This window comes from Coregonus clupeaformis, chromosome 4, assembly GCF_020615455.1.
Source record: "Coregonus clupeaformis isolate EN_2021a chromosome 4, ASM2061545v1, whole genome shotgun sequence".
NCBI lineage: Eukaryota > Metazoa > Chordata > Actinopteri > Salmoniformes > Salmonidae > Coregonus > Coregonus clupeaformis.
In genome coordinates this window covers 5,916,231-5,937,455 of record NC_059195.1, presented here as the reverse complement: position 1 = coordinate 5,937,455, position 21,225 = coordinate 5,916,231, and the positions used below count along the sequence as shown (strand labels likewise).

The 21,225-nt window shown below is 43.3% G+C and overlaps 1 pseudogene; it reads left to right on the top strand.

The window, feature by feature from the left end:
- Nucleotides 1–18,893, top strand: part of LOC121548215 — an 88,139-nt pseudogene extending 69,246 nt beyond the window's left edge.
- The last annotated feature ends 2,332 nt before the right edge of the window (nt 18,894–21,225 follow it).

The window sequence follows — 21,225 nt, the reverse complement described above, 5'->3', positions numbered from 1 at the left end:
CTCAAGTGGGTTAACGACAGAGGATATTCTATTAGCTAGCAAATTAATTTGCTCACACATACAGTGAGGAAAAAAGTATTTGATGCCCTGCTGATTTTGTACGTTTGCCCACTGACAAAGAAATGATCAGTCTATCATTTTAATGGTAGGTATATTTGAAGAGTGAGAGACAGAATAACAACAAAAAAATCCAGAAAAACGCATGTCAAAAATGTTATAAATTGATTTGCATTTTAATGAGGGAAATAAGTATTTGACCCCTCTGCAAAACATGACTTAGTACTTGGTGGCAAAACCCTTGTTGGCAATCACAGAGGTCAGACGTTTCTTGTAGTTGGCCACCAGGATTGCACACTTCTCAGGAGGGATTTTGTCCCACTCCACTTTGCAGATCTTCTCCAAGTCATTAAGGTTTCGAGGCTGACGTTTGGCAACTCGAACCTTCAGCTCCCTCCACAGATTTTCTATGGGATTAAGGTCTGGAGATTGTCTAGGCCACTCCAGGACCTTAATGTGCTTCTTCTTGAGCCACTCCTTTGTTGCCTTGGCCGTGTGTTTTGGGTCATTGTCATCTGGAATACCCATCCACGACCCATTTTCAATGTCCTGGCTAAGGGAAGGATGTTCTCCCCCAAGATTTGACGGTACATGGCCCCGTCCATCGTCCCTTTGATGCGGTGAAGTTGTCCTGTCCCCTTAGCAGAAAAACACCCCTAAAGCATAATGTTTCCACCTACATGTTTGACGGTGGGGATGGTGTTCTTGGGGTCATAGGCAGCATTCCTCCTCCTCCAAATATGACGAGTTGAGTTGATGCCAAAGAGCTCAATATTGGTCTCATCTGACCACAACACTTTCACCCAGTTCTCCTCTGAATCATTCAGATGTTCATTGGCAAACTTCAGACGGCCCTGTATATGTGCTTTCTTGAGCAGGGGGACCTTGCGGGTGCTGCAGGATTTCAGTCCTTCATGGCGTAGTGTGTTACCAATTGTTTTCTTGGTGACTATGGTCCCAGCTGCCTTGAGATCATTGACAAGATCCTCCCGTGTAGTTCTGGGCTGATTCCTCACCGTTTTCATGATCATTGCAACTCCACGAGGTGAGATCTTGCATGGAGCCCCAGGCCGAGGGAGATTGACAGTTATTTTGTGTTTCTTCCGTTTGCAAATAATCGCACCAACTGTTGTCACCTTCTCACCAAGCTGCTTAGCGATGGTCTTGTAGCCCATTCCAGCCTTCTGTAGGTATACAATCCTGACATCCTTGGAGAGCTCTTTGGTCTTGGCCATGGTGGAGAGTTTGGAATCTGATTGATTGATTGCTTCTGTGGACAGGTGTCTTTTATACAGGTAACAAACTGAGATTAGGATCACTCCCTTTAAGACTGTGCTCCTAATCTCAGCTCGTTACCTGTATAAAAGACACCTGGGAGCCAGAAATCTTTCTGATTGAGACGGGGTCAAATTCTTATTTCCCTCATTAAAATGCAAATCAATTTATAAAATTTTTGACATGCGTTTTTCTGGATTTTTTTGTTGTTATTCTGTCTCTCACTGTTCAAATAAACCTACTATTAAAATTATAGATTGATCATTTCTTTCAGTGGGAAAACGTACAGAATCAGCAGGGGATCAAATACTTTTTCCCCTCACTGTAGTAGCTAGGGCAGCCAGTACATTTGTGCCTGACAGACTAGCAAACGACTGGATATTTTTACTGGATCCATGGACTTAGATATAATTACATATTATCTTCCCCACACAGGCAGGCACGCACACATACACACGCATGCACACACACACTGTGAGTTTGCTGTTTTATATCATATTATGCTTTTTATTATACTTTGATACTCAAGCACCTATGCTACTACATACACTGCTTTTTTCTTTACATAGTTGAATGTGCTGACAACAAAATCACACAAAAATGATCAATGGAAATCAAATGTATCAACACATGGAGGTCTGGATTTGGAGTCACCCTCAAAATTAAAGTGTAAAACCACACTACAGGCTGATCCAACTTTGATATAATGTCCTTAAAACAAGTCAAAATGAGGCTCAGTAGTGTGTGTGGCCTCCATGTGCCTGTATGACCTCCCTACAACGCCTGGGCATGCTCCTGATGAGGTGGCGGATGGTCTCCTGAGGGATCTCCTCCCAGACCTGGACTAAAGCATCCGCCAACTCCTGGACAGTCTGTGGTGCAACGTGGCGTTGGTGGATGGAGCGAGACATGATGTCCCAGATGTGCTCAATTGGATTCAGGTCTGGGGAACGGGCGGGCCAGTCCATAGCATCAATGCCTTCCTCTTGCAGGAACTGCTGACACACTCCAGCCACAGGAGGTCTAGCATTGTCTTGCATTAGGAGGAACCCAGGGCCAACCGCACCAGCATATGGTCTCACAAGGGGTCTGAGGATCTCATCTCGATACCTAATGGCAGTCAGGCTACCTCTGGCAAATGCCAAACGTCCTGCACGGTGTTGGGCTGTAAGCACAACCCCCACCTGTGGACGTCGGGCCCTCATACCACCCTCATGGAGTCTGTTTCTGACCGTTTGAGCGGAGGTAGCAGTCCTGCTGCTGGGTTGTTGCCCTCCTACGGCCTCCTCCACGTCTCCTGATGTACTGGCCTGTCTCCTGGTAGCGCCTCCATGCTCTGGACACTACGCTGACAGACACAGCAAACCTTCTTGCCACAGCTCGCATTTAGGTGCCATCCTGGATGAGCTGCACTACCTGAGCAACTTGTGTGGTTTGTAGTCTCATGTTACCACTAGAGTGAAAGCTCCGCCAGCATTCAAAAGTGACCAAAACATCAGCCAGGAAGCATAGGAACTGAGAAGTGGTCTGTGGTCACCACCTGCAAAACCAGTCCTTTATTGGGGGTGTCTTGCTAATTGCCTATAATTTCCACCTGTTGTCTATTCCATTTGCACAACAGCATGTGAAATGTATTGTCAATCAGTGTTGCTTCCTAAGTGGACAGTTTGTTTTCACAGAAGTGTGATTGACTTGGAGTTACATTGTGTTGTTTAAGTGTTCCCTTTATTTTTTTGAGCAGTGTACTTTAGGGCCTAAACACCAACCGTTATTTGTATGCATCTCTACACCTCACATTTGCTTACAGGTTTTATAACTTGTTTGCAGTACATAACAATAGTGGTGTAACCACCACAGAGCAATGTCTGGCCACACATAGAAACTAAAGGCTCAATCAGAGACTCCAATTACAGACGAGACATGGAATGAATTGGTTGAATAATCAGCTTTAATTGTTTTCTAATTAGTAGCTGGGCATTTATTGTCCGTATTTAAGGGGCTATGTGGTGCCGTGTGTGTGTGTGTGTGTGCAGCAGAGGAGGCTGGTAGGAGGAGCTATAGGAGGACGTGCTCATTGTAATGGCTGGAATGGAACGAAACCACGTTTGACTCCGTTCCATTTATTCCATTCCAGTACAATGAGCCTGTCCTCCTATAGCTCCTCCCACCACCCTCCTCTGGTGTGCAGTGTTGGGTAGGTTACTTTCTAAATGTAATCCCTTGCAGTTACTAGTTACTTGTTCAAAATTGTAATCAGTAATGTAACTTTTGGATTACTTTACTTTTAGATTACGCTCCCCTTAAGACGCTTTAGAATAAGACAAAAATTAATATTACTTATTGAACGACATCTATTGCAGGATAAATCAATGTTAGAGTTACATAGCTGATAAAAAGCATGAGCTGGCGCACACCCAGAGAACATTATTTAGTGTAGAGGTGGTGACTAACGGAGAATAAACTGTAAGCTATAAAAACAAATAAAAATAGTTGTACACTCTATGTATAAACTCCCAGTAATTTATTGGGTAAGAAACCACCAACGTTTCGGCATCACTGTGCCTTCTTCAGGGTGGAGAAGTGATGCCGAAACGTTGGTCGTTTCTTACCCAATAAATTACTGGGGGTATATACATAGAGTGTGCAATTCTTTTTATTTGTTTTTAGAGTTACATAGCTGGCCATAAATGAATTGGTTATGTAGGCTTTTTCAAACCCATTGCTTTCTACTACAGATAATAATATGATTAGGCTTAAATCTTCACATAAAAAAACAAAGTCTGTCAGATTTCCAACATTCCAATTAATTGAATACCACTTGATCTTCAAGAATAGGACTTGGAAATATGTTATTATAGATTAGCCAAATTGTTTTATCAGAGCATAACCCAAAAACAAAGGTCTTATATGCTGACAACCATGAAGAGGAGTTTAGTCAGCTAAGGACTTATTGGCCTGCCCTACTCTGTTGTTTATGATTTTGTTGTCATGGAGGTCTGATTGGGCTCATTGCTTCGAGTTGAAAAATAAATGCTGCTCTCATGGAATGGCATGCTTTGAGCACTACTGAAAAGCGCTATTTGCATATGAAAAATTAATTAATGCCATATGCTGCATTTGCTATAGGCATTTTGTTTACGTTTTTTTGTTGGTAACACTTTCATAGCTTGATAATTTGCAGCTGTTTTAGTCTACAAAAAGTGCACAAGTTTAAGTATGTGTCTGTTAAGCCTATGGATTTTTGGAGGCAATCAGCAAGAATTAGATTGAGCAATGAAGTAGATCCAAAATGGCGTAGCAGTGCGGTCGTGTTCTTTGTTGTGTGTCCGTGTAAATAGCCTGTTATTTGTATTTCTTTGTATTAATTTATATTTTTCGTACTTATTTCCCTATCACACTTTTCATCCTTCTACAAAATATACTTTCCTGCAACCCGCCTCACTCAATGTGGAACGGATTCTGTTATTGACTTACCTTTTATCTAGAATATCCAGTTGAAACTAGCTAGCCAGCTAACTAGCTACTTGCTATTAGCCACCGTTAGCGGTTTTCACCCAGAACATCGGATTTTCTGCCGGAATAACTGAATCACTGGACATTAAAACCGGATCGCAACTAGCTAGCTGCAACCGGATGGATGTTGCTGTTGGCTAATCACCGCTGCCGCCGAAGCAAGCACCAGTTAGCCTCGAGCTAGCCTCAAGCCAGACCCATATCCCGGCTATCTACCTCTCTGTCTACCGGATGGGAGTAGCCAGCTAACTAGCTACTTGCTATTAGCCACCGTTAGCGGTTTTTCACCATTGTCCGTGGCCTGAACTACCTACCAGCCAGCTTTAGCCTGGACTATTATCGGCCAGTCTGCACTGTCTGCACAGCGCGTTATCGACCCAGAACATATCGGTTTTTCTGCCGGAATCACTGAATCACTGGACCTTTAATACCGGATCATCGCAACTAGTTAGCTGCAACCAAATGGATGTAGTTGTTGGCTAATCAGCCCTGAACTAGCCTCGAGCCAGGCCCATCTCCCGGCTATCTACCTCTGTGAACCGGACGGGACCTCCTAGTGTTGACACGGAGCTCCGCCGATACAACACGACTGGTCTGCCGACGAAATCGTCTGATGTGGTTTCAACAGGCTTCCCGTTACGACGTCGACCACGAAGATCCATCTGCTAGCCCCGGCCCGCTAGCACACGCAAGCCGTGGCCTCTTGCTTGCCAGTGCTGTAGAAGCCCCTGAACTACCTCCGAACTCTCCTATTGCTGTTCACCGGACCTTATGATAACTCAGGTATACAGCTGATGCCTGCTGGACTGTTCCTTTATACGGTACCGCATCCTGTTTATGTTTAGCCTCAGCCCAAACTTTGTCGCCATTACCAGCTGTTGTCTTAGCTCTCTCGAATAACACCTGTGATTGCTTTATGCCTCTCTCCCATGGCAATATGCCTTGCTTATTGCTGTTTCGGTTATTTCTTATTGTACTATTTCACTATAGATCCCCCAGCCCAGCTCAACCTGCCTCAGATAGCTCCTTTGTCCCACCCCCCATTTACGCGGAGACCGACTCAGTCGGTGCTTCCAGTGATGCTATCTCTTTCATCGTTACCCAACGCTTAGGTTTACCTCCACTGTACTCATATCCTTCCATATCCTTGTCTGTACATAATGCCCTGAATCTATTCTACAACGCCCGGAAATCTGCCCCTTTTTTTCTCTGTACCCAACACACTAGAAGACCAGTACTTAAAGCCTTTAGCCATATCCTTATTCTAGTCCTCCTCTGTTCCTCTGGTGATGTAGAGGTTAACCCAGGCCCTGTAGCCCCCAGTATCACTCCTACTCCCCAGGCGTTATCATTTGTTGACTTCTGTAACCGTAAAAGCCTTGGTTTCTTGCACATTAACATCTGAAGCCTCCTCCCTAAGTTAGAGTTATTCACTGCGTTAGCACACTCCGCCAACCCTGATGTCTGAATCCTGGCTTAGGAAGGCCACCAAAAATTAAGAAATGTCCATCCCCAACTACAACATTTTCCATCTCGATAGATCTGCCAAAGGAGGTGGGGTTGCAATCTACTGTAGAGATAGCCTGCAGAGCTCTATCGTACTATCCAGGTCTGCGCCCAAACAGTTTGAGCTTCTACTTCTAAAAATCCACCTTTCCAGAAATAAGTCTCTCACTGTTGCCGCTTGCTACAGACCCCCCTCCGCCCCCAGCTGTGCCCTGGACACCATATGTAAACTGATTGCCCCCCCATCTATCCTCAGAGTTCGTACTGCTTGGTGACCTAAACTGGGATATGCTTAACACCCCGGCCAACCTACAATCCAAACTAGATGCCCTCAATCTCACACAAATTATCAACGAACCTACCAGGTACAACCCTAAATCTGTAAACATGGGCACACTCATAGATATCATCCTAACAAATTTACCCTCTAAATACACCTCCGCTGTCTTCAACCAGGATCTCAGCGATCACTGCCTTATTGCCTGCGTCCGTAATGGGTCCGCGATCAAATAACCACCCCTCATCACTGTCAAGCACTCCCTAAAACACTTTAGCGAGCAGGCATTTCTAATTGACCTGGCCCGGGTATCCTGGATGGATATTGACCTCATTCCATCAGTAGAGGATGCCTGGTTGTTCTTTAAAAGTGCTTTCTTCTCAATCTTAAATAAGCATGCCCCATTCAAAAAATTCAGAACTAAGAACAGATATAGCCCCTGGTTCTCCTCAGACTTGACTGCCCTTGACCAGCACAAAAACATCCTGTGGCGTACTGCATTAGCATCGAACAGCTCCCGCGATATGCAACTTTTTAGGGAAGTCAGGAACCAATATACACAATCAGTTAGGAAAGCAAAGGCTAGCTTTTTCAAACAGAAATTTGCATCCTGTAGCACTAACTCCAAAATGTTTTGGGACACTGTAAAGTCCATGGAAAATAAGAGCACCTCCTCCCAACTGCCCACTGCACTGAGGCTAAGAAACACTGTCACCACAGATAAATCTACAATAATCAAGAATTTCTACAAGCATTTTGCTACGGCTGGCCATGCTTTCCACCTGGCTACCACTACCCCGGCCACCAGCTCTGCACCCTCCGCTGCAACTTGCCCATGCCCCCCCACCGTACCTTCTCCGCTATGCAATCCGGTTTCCGAGCTGGTCATGGGTGCACTTCAGCCACGCTCAAGGTCCTAAACGATATTATAACCGCGATCGATAATAGACAGTACTGTGCAGCCGTTTTCATTGACCTGGGCAAGGCTTTCGACTCTGTCAACCACCGCATTCTTATTAGCAGACTAAATAGCCTTGGTTTCTCAAATGACTGCCTCGCCTGGTTCACCAACTACTTCTCAGATAGAGTTCAATGTATCAAATCGGAGGGCCTGTTGTCTGGACCTATGGCAGTCTCTATGGGGGTGCCACAGGGTTCAATTCTTGGGCCGACTCTATTCTCTGTGTATATCAATGATGTCGCTCTTGCTGCTGGTGACGCTCGGATCCACCTCTATGCGGACGACACCATTTTGTATACATCTGGCCCTTCATTGGACACTGTGTTATCAAACCTCCAAACGAGCTTCAACGCCATACAACACTCCTTCCATAGCCTCCAACTGCTCTTAAACACTAGTAAAACTAAATGCATGCTCTTCAACCGAACGCTGCTTGCACCCGCCCACCCGACTAGAATCACTACTCTCGGCGGGTCTGACCTAGAGTATGTGGACAACTACAAATACCTAGGTGTCTGGTTAGACTGTAAACTCTCCTTCCAGACTCACATTAAGCATATCCAATCAAAAGTTAGATCTAGAATTGGCTTCCTATTTCGCAACAAAGCCTCCTTCACTCATGCTGCCAAACATGCCCTCGTAAAACTGACTATCCTACCGATCCTTGACTTCGGCGATGTCATTTACAAAATAGCCTCCAACACTCTACTCAGCAAATTGGATGTAGTCTATCACAGTGCCATCCGTTTTGTCACCAAAGCCCCATATACTACCCACCATTGTGACCTGTACGCTCTTGTTGGCTGGCCCTCACTACATATTCGTCGCCAAACCCACTGGCTCCAGGTCATCTATAAATCACTGCTAGGCAAATATCTTAGCTCACTGGTCACCATAGCAACACCCACCCGTAGTCTGCGCTCCAGCAGGTATACCTCACTGGTCATCCCCAAAGCCAACACCTCCTTTGGCCGCCATTCCTTCCAGTTCTCTGCTGCCAATGACTGGAACGAACTGCAAAAATCTCTGAAGCTGGAGACTCTTATCTCCCTCACTAACTTTAAGCGTCAGTTGTCAGAGCAGTTTACCGATCAGTGCACCTGTACACAGCCATTCTGAAATTAGCCCACCCAACTACCTCATCCCCATATTGTTATTTATTTTGCTCATTTGCACCCCAGTATCTCTATTTGCACATCATCTTTTGCACATCTATCATTCCAGTGTTAATTACGAAATTGTAACTATTTTTGCACTATGGCCTATTTATTTATTACCTTACCTCCATAACTTACTACATTCGCACACACTGTATATATATTTTCTGTTGTATTTTTTGACTTTATATTTTGTTTACCCCATATGTAACTTGTTCTCACCTGGTTTACCTGGTTAAATAAAGGTGAAATTGTAAAAAAAAAATAAAAAAATCAAAGCCCCACTCTTGGTCTTCTTAAATTAAGCTATTTTTTGACAGTATGTGTAGGACAATACCACGGAGGAAGGGAGGAAATCCATCAAACTTTTATTCCATGATTGATAGGCATCTTAAACTTCTTCAGTTCAACCATTATTGGGTTAAAATACACATATACAGGGCATTCAGAAGGTATTCAGACCTCTTGATATTTTCCACATTTTGTTACGTTACAGCCTTATTCTAAAACAAATTAAATAATTTTTACACTTGATAAAATAACACAAATTCTCATTAATCTACACATAATGACGAAGCGAAAACAGGTTTTTAGAAATTGTTGCAAATCTATTCAAAATAAAAAATGGAAAAACCTTATTTACATAAGTATTCAGACCCTTTGCTATGAGACTCGAAATTGAGCTCAGGTGCATCCTGTTTCCATTGATCATCCTTGAGATGTTTCTACAACTTGATTGAATTTTAAGTAATTTCTTTATAGTTTTCATTTTCCTTTTATTATGTTTAGCTCACATAATACAGTTTAAAAGTATGCTTTAAAAATAAAATGTCTTAAAGCGCTTTGAGATTGTAATGAAAAGCACTATAAAAGTTGAATGTATTATTATTATTAAAGTATCTGTAATAGAATATCAAATCACATTTATTTATAAAGCCCTTTTTACATCAGCAGATGTCACAAAGTGCTTATACAGAAACCCATCCTAAAACCCCAAACTGTGGAAGAGTACATGGCATTTAAGGCCAGATCGTTCTTCAAGATGTTGACACATTCATAGATGACAAGATGGGTCAAATAATAATCACAGTGGTTGTAGAGGGTGCAACAGGTCAGCACCTCAGGAGTAAATATCAATTGGCTTTCATAGCCGAGCATTCAGAGGTCGAGACAGCAGGTGTGGTAAAGAGAGAGAGAGAGAGGGAGGGAGGGTTTGAGAGAGAGGGTCAAAAACGGCAGGTCTGGAACAAGGTAGCATGTCCGGTGAACAGGTCAGGGTTCCATCGCCGCAGGCAGAACAGTTTAAACTGGATCAGCAGCACGACCAGGTGGACTGGCGACTGGGACAGCAAAGAGTCGTCAGGCCAGATAGTCCTGAGGCATGGTCCTAGGGCTGAGAGAGAGAGAGCGAGAGAGAGAGAGAGAGAGAGAGAGAATACTTAAATTCACACAGGACACCAGATAAGACAGACTGACCCTAGCCCCCCAGCACATAGACTATTGCAGAATAGATACTGGAGGCTGAGACAGGGGGTCGGGGGACACTGTGGCCCTGTGTGACGATACCCTTGGACAGGGCCAACCAGGCAGGTTGACCCCACCCACTTTCCTAAAGCACAGTCCCCACACCAGTAGATGGATATCAACAGACCACCAACTAGGTAGGCAATTTTGGGGCTTCACCATATTTCATCAAAATGTACAGCTGTGTGTTGTCTGCATGGCAGTGAAAGTTGACCTTGTGTTTCCGAATGATGTCACCAAGAGGTAGAATACATAGTGAAAACAATAGTGGTCCTAAAACGGAACCTTGAGGAACACTGAAACGTACAATTGATTTGTCAGAGGACAAACCATCCACAGAGGCAAACTGGGTTTTTCTTTATTTTTACTATTTTCTACATTGTAGAATAATAGTGAAGACATCAAAACTATGAAACAACACATATGGAATCATGTAGTAACCAAAAAAGTGTTAAACAAATCAAAATATATTTGAGATTTGAGATTCTTCATATAGCCACCCTTTGCCTTGATGACAGCTTTGCACACTCTTGGCATTCTCTCAACCAGCTTTACAGTCTTGAAGGAGTTCCCACATATGCTGAGCACTTGCTGGCTGCTTTTCCTTCGCTCTGTCGTCCAACTCATCCCAAACCATCTCAGTTGGGTTGAGGTCGGGGGATTGTGGAGGCCAGGTCATCTGATGCAGCACTCCATCACTCTCCTTCTAGATAAAATAGCCCTTACACAGCCTGGAGGTGTGTTGGGTCATTGTCCTGTTGAAAAATAAATAATAGTCCCACTAAGCCCAAACCAGATGGGATGGCATGTCGCTGCAGAATGCTGTGGTAGCCATGCTGGTTAAGTGTGCCTTGAATTCTAAATAAATCACAGACAGTGTCACCAGCAAAGCACCCCCACACCATAACACCTCCTCCTCCTTGTTTTACGGTGGGAACTACACATGCAGAGATCATCCATTCACCCACACCGAGTCTCACAAAGACACGGCGGTTGGAACCAAAAATCTCCAATTTGGACTCCAGACCAAAGGACACATTTCCACCGGTCTAATGTCCATTGCTCATGTTTCTTGGCCCAAGCAGGTCTCTTCTTCTTATTGGTGTCCTTTAGTAGTGGTTTCTTTGAAGCAATTGGGCTGCAATATCTGAGGCTGGTAACTCTAATGAATTTATCCTCTGCAGCAGAAGTAACTTTGGGTCTTCCATTCCTGTGGTGGTCCTCATGAGAGCCAGTTTCATCATAGCGCTTGATGGTTTTTGCGACTGCACTTGAAGAAACGTTCAAAGTTCTTGAAATGTTCCGTATTGACTTACCTTCATCTCTTAAAGTAGTAATGGACCGTTGTTTCTCTTTGCTTATTTGAGCTGTTCTTGCCATAATATGGACTTGGTCTTTTACCAAATAGGGCTATCTTCTGTATACCCCTCTTACCTTGTAACAACACAACTGATTGGCTCAAACGCATTAAGAAGCAAAGAAATTCCACAAATTAACTTTTAAGAAGGCACACCTGTTAATTGAAATGCATTCCAGGTGACTACCTCATGAAGCTGGTTGAGAGAATGCCACGAGTGTGCAAATCTGTCATCAAGGCAAAGAGTGGCTATTTGAAGAATCTCAAATATAAAATATATTTTTTATTTGTTCAACACTTTTTTGGTTACTTTTTTGGATACCCTCTACAACATTAAATAGTTATATTTTTAGATGTGCGATATTATCACAATCTCTTTCAATAATGACAGGAATGGAGGAGGTCTTTATTCCAGTGAGATTGCTAAGGCGAATACCGTCATGTTTAGTTTTGCCGACCTAGATCGAGGCACAGACACGGTCTCAATGGGGAAAGCTGAGCTGACTACACTGACTGTGCTAGTAGCAGACTCCACCAGGCTAACAGCCTGCTGCCTGGCCTGCACCCCATATCATTGTTGAGCTGGAGGAGTTAGAGCCCTGTATATGTTGATAGATAAGATGAGAGCACCCCTCCAGCTTGGATGGAATCTGTCACTCCTCAGCAGGCCATGATTGGTCCTGTTTGTGGGGGAGTCCCAGAAAGAGGGCCAGTTATCTACAAATTCTATCTTTTGGGAGGGGCAGAAAACAGTTTTCAACCAGCGATTGAGTTGTGCGAGTCTGCTGTAGAGCTCATCACTCTCTCTAACTGGGAGGGGCCAGAGACAATTACTCGATGCCAACACATCTTTCTAGCTAAGTTACATGCTGAAGTTATGTTGCGCTTGGCAAAAACATGGCAAAAATGAATGTAGACATCAATAAATGCATTTCTATAGCTTCCAAAATATTTTTTACACTGATGGGGGAGTGCCAAGATGGAGGCACGGTGGCTTCAACAAAGTGCCTGCCTATCAGTGTATATATAAATCAGTGGGTCAGACTCACGCAGGTGGAAAAAACTTAAACTTGCACCTTTTTTTATGCTGATTTGAATGTCATTGAGAAACAGAAAGGTGTAAAAAAAAGTTGAAGTAATCATTTAGTTTTTCAAAAGTATCTGTAATCGGATTACAATATTTTTGCTGGTAACGTAATAGATCAGTTACTTACATGTAATCCGTTACTCCCCAACCCTGTGCATGCGTGTGTGTGTGTGTCAGGGGACGAGGCTGTCCAGACTGTTCTTTCATATGCAGTGTGAGGCAGCAGGAACGCCCAGCAGGATAGCCGAAGAAAAAACAGACCCTGAGCCAGAACATGAGTGTGTGTTTCGCCAAGTACTTGCTGTTAAAGGATGCGTGTGCGTGCATTCGTGCGCGTGCCTGCGTGCGAATGTGTGTGTAGATGTGCATCATTTGTGTACCTTTTGTGTGCCTTGACAACAATATATGACTACAAATGTTTTGAGGTGTGTGTGTTTTTGGCATTATGTGGTACAGTGGGGAAAAAAAGTATTTAGTCAGTCACCAATTGTGCAAGTTCTCCCACTTAAAAAGATGAGAGAGGCCTGTAATTTTCATCATAGGTACACGTCAACTATGACAGACAAAATGAGAAGAAAAAAAATCCAGAAAATCACATTGTAGAATTTTTTATGAATTTATTTGCAAATTATGGTGGAAAATAAGTATTTGGTCAATAACAAAAGTTTGTCAATACTTTGTTATATACCCATTGTTGGCAATGATACAGGTCAAACGTTTTCTGTAAGTCTTCACAAGGTTCTCACACACTGTTGCTGGTATTTTGGCCCATTCCTCCATGCAGATCTCCTCTAGAGCAGTGATGTTTTGGGGCTGTCGCTGGGCAACACGGACTTTCAACTCCCTCCAAAGATTTTCTATGGGGTTGAGATCTGGAGACTGGCTAGGCCACTCCAGGACCTTGAAATGCTTCTTACGAAGCCACTCCTTCGTTGCCCGGGCGGTGTGTTTGGGATCATTGTCATGCTGAAAGACCCAGCCACGTTTCATCTTCAATGCCCTTGCTGATGGAAGGAGGTTTTCACTCAAAATCTCATGATACATGGCCCCATTCATTCTTTCCTTTACACGGATTAGTCGTCCTGGTCCCTTTGCAGAAAAACAGCCCCAAAGCATGATGTTTCCACCCCCATGCTTCACAGTAGGTATGGTGTTCTTTGGATGCAACTCAGCATTCTTTGTCCTCCAAACACGACCAGTTGAGTTTTTACCCAAAAAAGTATTTAGTCAGCCACCAATTGTGCAAGTTCTCCCACTTAAAAATATGAGAGAGGCCTGTAATTTTCATCATAGGTACACGTCAACTGTGACAGACAAAATGAGAAAGAAAAATCCAGAAAATCACATTGTAGGATTTTTTATGAATTTATTTGCAAATTATGGTGGAAAATAAGTATTTGGTCACCTACAAACAAGCAAGATTTCTGGCTCTCACAGACCTGTAACAACTTCTTTAAGAGGCTCCTCTGTCCTCCACTCGTTACCTGTATTAATGGCACCGGTTTGAACTTGTTATCAGTATAAAAGACACCTGTCCACAACCTCAAACAGTCACACTCCAAACTCCACTATGGCCAAGACCAAAGAGCTGTCAAAGGACACCAGAAACAAAATTGTAGACCTGCACCAGGCTAGGAAGACTGAATCTGCAATAGGTAAGCAGCTTGGTTTGAAGAAATCAACTGTGGGAGCAATTATTAGGAAATGGAAGACATACAAGACCACTGATAATCTCCCTCGATCTGGGGCTCCACGCAAGATCTCACCCCGTGGGGTCAAAATGATCACAAGAACGGTGAGCAAAAATCCCAGAACCACACGGGGGGACCTAGCGAATGACCTGCAGAGAGCTGGGACCAAAGTAACAAAGCCTACCATCAGTAACACACTACGCCGCCAGGGACTCAAATCCTGCAGTGCCAGACGTGTCCCCCTGCTTAAGCCAGTACATGTCCAGGCCCGTCTGAAGTTTGCTAGAGTGCATTTGGATGATCCAGAAGAGGATTGGGAGAATGTCATATGGTCAGATGAAACCAAAATATAACTTTTTGGTAAAAACTCAACTCGTCGTGTTTGGAGGACAAAGAATGCTGAGTTGCATCCAAAGAACACCATACCTACTGTGAAGCATGGGGGTGGAAACATCATGCTTTTGGGCTGTTTTTCTGCAAAGGGACCAGGATGACTGATCCGTGTAAAGGAAAGAATGAATGGGGCCATGTATAATGAGATTTTGAGTGAAAACCTCCTTCCATCAGCAAGGGCATTGAAGATGAAACGTGGCTGGGTCTTTCAGCATGACAATGATCCCAAACACACCGCCCGGGCAACGAAGGAGTGGCTTCGTAAGAAGCATTTCAAGGTCCTGGAGTGGCCTAGCCAGTCTCCAGATCTCAACCCCATAGAAAATCTTTGGAGGGAGTTGAAAGTCCGTGTTGCCCAGCGACAGCCCCAAAACATCACTGCTCTAGAGGAGATCTGCATGGAGGAATGGGCCAAAATACCAGCAACAGTGTGTGAAAACCTTGTGAAGACTTACAGAAAACGTTTGACCTGTGTCATTGCCAACAAAGGGTATATAACAAAGTATTGAGAAACTTTTGTTATTGACCAAATACTTATTTTCCACCATAATTTGCAAATAAATTCATTAAACATCCTACAATGTGATTTTCTGGAATTTTTTTCCTCATTTTGTCTGTCATAGTTGACGTGTACCTATGATGAAAATTACAGGCCTCTCTCATCTTTTTAAGTGGGAGAACTTGCACAATTGGTGGCTGACTAAATACTTTTTTCCCCCACTGTATGTATGATGAGCAGGAATAAAGCACAGTAGCAGTGTATACAGTACCATGTGCAGGCTTTCCTTCCTTTAATTCCAGTCCCATTTGTCCCTTTGCTGAATTGTTGGAAGGGTGGCCACTGATGGCATTTGGTAGCTGTCTGCATGTTGTGTGCTGACTAGCTCACGGCCTTGCTGATAGGAGGGAAGGGAATGGTCCTGTTGCCAGTGACCCAGCTGGTAATCAGCTGAGCGCAGTGGCCCTTCCAGCCTGTAATGGGTTGACCTCTGCTAAGGCTAACATGCTATGGTCACATCGGCCTAGTAATGGATTGGCCTCTGCCTGGAGACAAGCTAATGTGGCTTATGGTGACCGGTGACGGTGGGCCTGTGGCTGTCACTGTTCTTCATTCTGCTGGGGAGGAATCAAAGTTGAAGCTGGTAACACAGATTGGAGCTCGTTCAGGGAAATGTTATTGTTTCACTGGTCTGTGACGTGTTAGGGGTTAGGGTATTGATACTCTAGATCAGGGCTGCCCAACCCTCTTCCTGGAGATCTACCGTCCTGTGGGTTTTCAGTCCAACCCTAATTTAACACACCTGATTCTAGCTGCTCAACAAGACAAGTATAAGTAAAGTAGTGGCTTTTATGAGCAGATTAGACTAGTTCTAGTTCAGGCATTGTTCTCTAATTTCACTATTTGTCTGTAAAAATGATATGCCCAAACCACCATGACAGTTGAATGAGAGGAATGAAGAATACCTCTCAGAATTATAAAGCTAACTTTCAATTATGAAGTAAAGCCCAACTTCCACAAGAACAACTTGGTCTGCGGAATACAAATAGCCAGAGAGGCAGATCTATTATTGATCGTCAAATTACCACAAACCCCTTGGATACAATAATGTAATATAATAATGTTTGTTATAATAATGGCAAGATGTCTCTTACATATTAATGCACAGCCGTACACTCTGAAAATCGTGCCAATTTGGACAAAACTTTCTTACATTTGGACTCATAACAGCATTCATATCCATTCATTAATAATGTGTATATTAGAGTCCAAATGTAAGAACATTTCGAAAACCATTGGCGTCTTTGATGACATAAGCAAATACTGCTTTGATAGCTTTGGTATTCATATGTTCCCGCTAAATATTCTGTGAGAAGTTTCCATTTGACTTACAGTATCCCTATCAGTTTTCTGTTTACCCCTTTAGGCATGAATTGTCTAGCGACATGTTTGTAATGAATTTAATATTTTAGGAAAACCATACTTTTTTAGCCTCCGATGTCTGTAACTTGACTTGTGGATCTTGTCAATTTCTATTTCCTTAACTTGATGTATATAGGGAAATTCGATTAGTGCTCTCAGGAATGTGTCTCTTCAGGATGCATTTGTTGATGTGGAACTAAGCATTATTCATTTAGCATTAGAAATATGGTTGATGGGGATATTGTATCTTCAACACAATTCTGGCACATTTGTAGGTGATAGAATAGTTTGGCTATAATAGTCCAAACTCACTACCACCAAGGGTTGGAGTTTAATCTCCACATGCTTTACTGTCAGCTTAGTCTACTTTAGTATGAGGCTTAAAGCATATGATAAATATGTGCTGAGACCATACTTCATGGTTTGTGCACCTGCTATAGCATACACATGACATACCAGGCTGATGCCATATCTAAGCCTACTTTCCAGTCATAAATAGCATACTGTATGTTTCACATTTAAAGTTTCTGTCTTGAGTTTTCTGAGACCCATTCCTGACACTTGCTACTGGATGACTTTGCCTCATGGTGCATTCACACTGTAGAATAATTTTGTGTATAAACATAAGATCAACCTGCATTCAAGTCTGCACAAAAAAAGATGTATGAGCCAAAGCCAAAATTCAGTGGGATTTGACCAATTTGCATGTGAATTTTTAGATAAGCAGCAGAGTATGTAATGGAAATAAGAACAGTGCAGATATTTATGTCTTCTAGAATCTACAAATTCATGTACATGTTGGTAAGCAAACTAAACAGTTTCATTTATTTCAACACTTAAAAAGTGTTAGTTACAGTGTTAAACAAAATTGTTAGACTACAGTATTTTTAATACTTATTTAATTTAAACACTTAAAAAGTTTTGAAAATAAATTACAAGGATAAGTAACTGAGGAGTTATTCTTTTTTATAATCAAGTAAATTGTTACCACTTTTTCATGCAGTGTATAACCTATTCATCAGTGTTTTCCCCAAAGAGTACATACAACAGTAGCCAGGGAGGAATGTTTCTAGAACCTGAACCTCATCATCACAGAGAACTTCTACACTCAATAAATGTTTTTTGGTATTCTTATTAAATCCCAATTATATTTATTTTGGCAAGGATAATGTTCAGTCATAGACGATGACAATGTTTTTCAGCAGTTGCCATTATTCTGGGTTTTTCTTTAAAAATAATTGCCTGGCACAGTTACACATCAAATAACACCCCCATTAATGAAAACATAAATTGGATAAAAATACAAATCCCTGTTGATGTTTTTTCTTCATTTGTTGTTAAATTTTTATCATTAGAATGGGTACTGTTGTAGTCTGAAATTCACTAAAACGAGAGTAGGAATATGTAATTACCCCCTCTAATGGACTACTCACGGTCGACCCATAATGCGCCTCTTCTACTCTCAGCTCCACTTCACTGTGAGACAGGGCTGAATAAAATATTTCCATACCCCATATTTCTGTTTCGATTTTTCTCACAGCATTTCAATTTAAGCCCTCAATTCATAATCAGTGGACCATGTAGTAGTATGCCGATATGAATATAAATACATCTAAATTATTGAAATGTAATTTGAAATCAACTCGGACCCCTAAGGACTAACTGGCCGTTTTTTGTACACCAGCACGGACCTCCATGCACTGACATTTATTTGCATTATTCATTAGTCCACTGCCCTATTCTCACATATTCTTAATTACTTACTCTCCCTCTCTCTTCTTCCCCCTCTCTCTCTCCCTGTTTCCATCCCTCTTTTCTCAGGTTTAATAGTGGGCTCCCTCACCCTGTGCTGACTGCCCAACCAGGTCCGTCGCCTGATGACCGCCTCTGTGCCCAAGTCCAGCTGGACCATGCCCTACTTCCGCAGCTATGTGGTGCTGCACCCCGTGGCCGACACCTTCTTTTACCTCAGCTCCGTGCTCAACCCCTTCCTGTACAACCTCTCCTTCCGCCAGTTCCAACAGGTCTTCGTCCAGGTGCTGCGCTGCCGCCTCACCATTGAGCACGTCAACAAACGGACTCTGAGGAGCTCCAAGGCCAACTCGACCCGCTCGCTGTGGCCTCTGCTAAAGTCGCTGCGTTGTGGTCATGGCGGCGGGTCTACTCAGACTTAGAGCTTGGAGTTCAAGATGCCTACGTTCACTACCTTACATAGTCCTAAGTACACTCCATCTCCCAGCCCTGAGGAGGCCCTTCCGACAACCGATGAATCACGCTCGATTTCGGTGCGAAAGGGAAACGAGCCTGATGAGACTGAAATAGAATGGGACTCGTTCGTTGCTTTGAAGTTTATTGAAATACATGTATCACAGAGTTGGCTTGTGTTTACACCTTACATTAACATGTGGTTGTCGTCACCCGAACAAGAGGATACGATCGAGATTTGTTGCTTCTACACATGGTAATAGAATGTATCTTATCTGCCCACTTCGTCCGTATTGTGACCAGATTCACTGGTTCCCTCCCTGTATGCAAATTAATCCAACCTGCCGTTATGACACAAGCTGTATAAATCAACAGAAAACAGCACACTTTTATAGTCAATAGTTTTATACTCTCATCATTACAGCCTACTTTTGTTATCCAACGATTTAAGACTGGGCGTAATAGCCCACTGGGCACACCACGTCATTTCAACGTGGATAATTGTGTAATATTTGGTTGAGATGTTGATCAATGAGATTACAACCTATATTCACCCACTCAAAAAGACAGCCAAAAGTTAGTTGAATTTCCAGTGTGTTATCATTATGCTTTCAACCATCTGCAATCTGGTTCATGTTATCCGTCAACCTACCAGGGTATTTACAAACAGAACAGGAACTAAATCAACCACGTGTACTGATCACATCTTTACTAATGTTGCAGAAATCTGCTCTAAAGCAGTGTCCACACCCATCGGATGTAGTGATCATAATATAATAGCCATATCTAGAAAAATCGAAGTTCCAAAGACTGGACCTAAAATTGTGTATAAACGATCATACAAGAGGTTTTGCAATGATTCCTATGCCGAAGATGTGAAAAATATTTGTTGGTCTGATGTGTAATGAGGAACATCCTGACGTTGCACTTGAAGCATTTATGAAACTACTTCTTCCGGTTACTGATAGGCATGTGCCCATCAAGAAACCCTGTTAGAACTGCCAAATCCCCATGGATAAATGATGAAATAAAAAACTGTATGGCTGAGAGGGATGAGGCCAAGGGAATAGCAAATAAGTCTGACAGCACAGCAGACTGGCAAACATACAGTAAATTGAGAAATCACGTAACTAAACAAAAAGAAGAATAAACTATACTATGGAACAAAGATAAATTACACTGCTCAAAAAAATAAAGGGAACACTTAAACAACACATCCTAAATCTGAATGAATGAAATAATCTTATTAAATACTTTTTTCTTTACATAGTTGAATGTGCTGACAACAAAATCACACAAAAATTATCAATGGAAATCAAATTTATCAACCCATGGAGGTCTGGATTTGGAGTCACACTCAAAATTAAAGTGGAAAACCACACTACAGGCTGATCCAACTTTGATGTAATGTCCTTAAAACAAGTCAAAATGAGGCTCAGTAGTGTGTGTGGCCTCCACGTGCCTGTATGACCTCCCTACAACGCCTGGGCATGCTCCTGATGAGGTGGCGGATGGTCTCCTGAGGGATCTCCTCCCAGACCTGGACTAAAGCATCCGCCAACTCCTGGACAGTCTGTGGTGCAACGTGGCGTTGGTGGATGGAGCGAGACATGATGTCCCAGATGTGCTCAATTGGATTCAGGTCTGGGGAACGGGCGGGCCAGTCCATAACATCAATGCCTTCCTCTTGCAGGAACTGCTGACACACTCCAGCCACATGAGGTCTAGCATTGTCTTGCATTAGGAGGAACCCAGGGCCAACCGCACCAGCATATGGTCTCACAAGGGGTCTGAGGATCTCATCTCGCTACCTAATGGCAGTCAGGCTACGGCGAGCACATGGAGGGCTGTGCGGCCCCCCCAAAAATGCCACCCCACACCATGACTGACCCATCGCCAAACCGGTCATGCTGGAGGATGTTGCAGGCAGCAGAACGTTCTCCATGGCGTCTCCAGACTCTGTCACGTCTGTCACATGTGCTCAGTGTGAACCTGCTTTCATCTGTGAAGAGCACAGGGCGCCAGTGGCGAATTTGCCAATCTTGGTGTTCTCTGGCAAATGCCAAACGTCCTGCACGGTGTTGGGCTGTAAGCACAACCCCCACCAGTGGACGTCGGGCCCTCATACCACCCTCATGGAGTCTGTTTCTGACCGTTTGAGCAGACACATGCACATTTGTGGCCTGCTGGAGGTCATTTTGCAGGGCTCTGGCAGTGCTCCTCCTGCTCCTCCTTGCACAAAGGCGGAGGTAGAGGTCCTGCTGCTGGGTTGTTGCCCTCCTACGGCCTCCTCCACGTCTC